The following is a 3,808-nucleotide window of genomic DNA, read 5'->3' on the forward strand; positions in this document are numbered from 1 at the left end:
AACCTTCAGAAGCAAGTAAGACGATTCTACATTTATCAAAAACTGAAGGTGCCATATTTTTGACAAGAATAATTTGAAATTGTCATGTATATTGACATTAATACTTGATTTACATTTGAAGTGTCAAAAAGTGACGACCAAAGTATTTTGGCCGCGATAGTACCTACAAAAAATAATAAAACTAGGTAATTCTTAGCTCAATATTTTTAATTTTTTAAAACTTAATGTTCCTTTTGTTAAAATAAAAATCGGGAGAAATAGAGGCATTTTCATATTTGGTGGCGGAAACAAAAGACTGAGAAATGTCACAAAAATGTATTGTCAGTGTCAAATTTCTCATCAACGCCGTAAAAAGGAATGTCTAGGTAAATTTAAGGGTGCAACTGAACTGCGCACAAAATCCATTAAATCCTTAATCCGACACTCAAACTGCGCTTAAGAAATTTTTTCTACCTGGACTGACCTTTACAAACACCTGAACTGCGCTCAGTATCCAAAAGGATTAGAGAGATGGTGAAGTAACCATTGATTCAAATTCCTTTTCCCTCACAAATCAAATTATTTATTTCAATAGGTATTTTTACAAAATGTAAATGTTTATATTATAATACATAACATAAAAAGTAATATATTTACCTATTACAAATTCGCAATACTACTAAATTTATACGAAATACATTTAACAAAATTATAACGTGATATTTCATGCCTATCTAACTGTATAATTTTTGATAGGATAAACTTCTGTTTTAACAATATTTCCCGTCGAATATATTTCTTTTCATTTCGCTTAATAGAATTAAGTTTTACATATGTGTCGGTTTGCATTTCCAACAATACTTTTAAAAATGAATGTATGTTTGGATATGGGCTTGAATTTTCTCTTTTAAATTTAGAATGGAAAGATTCGCATGTGTTTGTCGTCCTTAAAATGCTGCAACTGTTTTCCGCCCATATCTCTGGGGGAAATTTAGACTCACTGTCGATGTAATTGTCAACCAAATAATCAGCAAACTGGTCAAGTTTCGAATTTTCTTTTTTTTCGCACATGAAATCTTCCGCGAAACAATCTCCCACTTCCGCCGGTGGAAGAAATGTCAGGCCGAATAAATGTTTTAGCCAGGTTCCAATAGGAGACTGCTCGTTTTTATATTCTGAAGCTAGTCCCAGTTGCTGTATTTTACGCCACCTGTAATAAAAAATCATTTTAAGTTATGTATGTATTATTTGCTTAACAAATAAAAAATAAATATGAAATAATACGTACCATGATTGTAATTTGAATTACAATAGTCTTCGGGTTTAGAATACAATGCATCAAATCACATTTTTCTTTTAATATATTAAATAGTCTTAAATATGTACTTTTTGATTTATTTTTCAATAAACAAAATACTACCGGCACATAAACCTCATTGCACAATGCATGTATGGTAAAAAGTTGCCCAAAGAATTTTGTGCAAAATTCGAATGTGCCGTCCATGTAAAGAGTGTCTTGTTGGCACATAAATTCGATATTGCTTTTACAAGAAATCACAACGATATTTTCTGATAGATTGTTACACAACAATCCTTACTTGTTTTTAAGTTCGCAGTATTTAAAAATATTTGTACCTCTTCAGCCGATCTTGGCAATTTTGGCATTAATTGTAATCGTGCACGATTAATATTGTTTCTTATGTATCGAAAATCGGTGACAGATATAGTTTCTAATGCGTCTCTTTGATTATTTAATTCTTTCCGAATTAATTTCGCTGGTTTGGCAGAAATGTCTTCTTGGGCTTGTCTCTTTAAGGAGTTACTGACTTTTTGTCTTACCAATAATTCTTCTTCCAAATTGTGATTGTGAGTACCTTCTTTTCTCGAAAAAACTGAATTTAGAGTGTAAACTGTTGCTATGCAATTTTTGTTTGTACACCGCCACACTGTTTCTTCACTTGTTTTTAAAACTCTGTATTTTCTAAACTTGTATTTTTCAAAAATTAACAACAACTGTCCACGTTGACTTAACATAGTATCAAAATTTTCCATATTTACGCTTTTAGTAAAACTAAAATTCACAAATAACTTATATTTGTTACTTATACCTCACTTATTTATAATTTTTTCTCACCTTCTTACCACTCCTTCCAGCCCCCACTAAACAGTTTTTTGAAAATTGTTATTGGCCATCACCCTTCTCGGTTCTCCTATCTGCTCAATGGACAACTATTTGAAATAGATAGTTTTTGGAAATTCATAATGTTGTTAGAGCGGCCTGTCCAATTTGGTTTATGAATTATGATGCCGCCGACAAGTACCTACTTTCGATACGTTGGTGGGCCCTCAAAGAACTGGGAAAATCCCAACATTTGGCGTCTGTTTGTCGCTATCCTGTGGCAAAATCCACATGAGGCAACGTCGAACGAAACAAACAAAAAAAGTACCTGCATAAGTACTGAGCGCAGTTCAGTTGAAGATTAAGCAACCCTTCTGATAACCTGACTACCTGTTCCTAATCTGTGCGCAGTTCGAGTGCCTCCAAATTTAAATGTTCGCTAAATAGATTGAAAAAACAAATTCTAAGGAAACCAGTTTTTGTCAGTGCTTCAAAAGGAAAAGTTAATCTCATATAATCAAACGTATTACAAATTATTTCTCTAGTTCGACGATGAATAACTTTCTTATTGCCAATTTGCTGCATTTCTGTCGAAATCACGAACGTCTTTGCGAAATTTGACACTGTAATGATTTGAATACATTAGCTTTTCCGCCAAATATTTGAACCTGCGCAAAACGGTAACAAATGTGGTCGTGATCGTCATCGAATCGGAGGAGCCCTACGTTGTGATTTTCTTAACAAACTTTCGGCCGCGAGGGGACTCAGAAAATCTGAATCGTCTTGAAAGCAGCGACATTTATAGGTACTCGGGGTATCGCGTGTCGGACTACTGTGTACCGACCAATTCCGAGTGATATTAGCGTTCGGGGTTGTACGATGAGCTTCTCAGAGTCGCGTAGAGCAGAACTTGTTCCACCTTCCCCAACCAACCGTTTACCGACAAACTCCCGAGGTCTCTATAACTGCGACGGGGGCTTCACGTCAGCTTCTCAGAGTCGCATACAGCAGAACTTGTTCCACCTCCGTTATACGGTCCTACATAACCGTCGCCCCCACGGAAATTTGACTAAACAACCCCCGATCTCCTGAATGTCACCTAGCCCCCATGTGATCGTACTTACAACATTTTAACTTTAACTTTTCCGACATCTAGCAACAACACAAAGAAAAAAAACCCGAGTTTAATTCAATCGAACAAAGAGTAACATTAAACGATGAGAAAATTCAGCAGAACAGATCGCCACATTCAACAATAACAAAATAAGCAAATCAAAACGCAACATTAAACAATGAGCAAATAAAAGAGAACAAAGCGCAAAGTTAAATAACGATAAAATAAAACGCTTTAAATGGCACAAATCCAATAATCGCTGGTAATGTTAAACAAAAAGAAAATGGCGGGTCAAGTGCCGTTAGAAAATGTTAGTGAAAGAAAAAAACAAAATGGACGCACGCGGTTCGGACGACGGCCCCGAATTTTCGAAATCACCAGATTGCTAAAAAAATAAACCTCCCGGGAGAAAGATAACGCTTAAAATTAACAAATGGGCGTTTCTTAAAGAAACAGCATGCAACAAAATGAAATCTACAACATACCCTTACCACGTGGTCCTGGTCCCAAAACAAAACACAAAAAAAGGCAACGAAAGTGGGATAAATTACCCAGGTGAATTAAAACGTCGAATTCCTCACGGGGGCACAAAATAT

General features: G+C 35.3%; 1 long non-coding RNA gene across 1 annotated transcript; it reads right to left on the reverse strand.

Moving 5' to 3' along the window:
* Positions 1-1,653: 1,653 nt before the first annotated feature.
* LOC138124180 (uncharacterized) lies at positions 1,654-2,518 on the reverse strand. Its single transcript, XR_011157042.1, has 3 exons — positions 2,427-2,518; positions 2,114-2,373; positions 1,654-2,050 (listed from the first exon to the last, which is right to left on the reverse strand). It is a non-coding gene; the product is annotated as an uncharacterized lncRNA (long non-coding RNA).
* Positions 2,519-3,808: the final 1,290 nt, after the last annotated feature.

Source organism: Tenebrio molitor, chromosome 2, assembly GCF_963966145.1.
Source record: "Tenebrio molitor chromosome 2, icTenMoli1.1, whole genome shotgun sequence".
Classification (NCBI taxonomy): domain Eukaryota; kingdom Metazoa; phylum Arthropoda; class Insecta; order Coleoptera; family Tenebrionidae; genus Tenebrio; species Tenebrio molitor.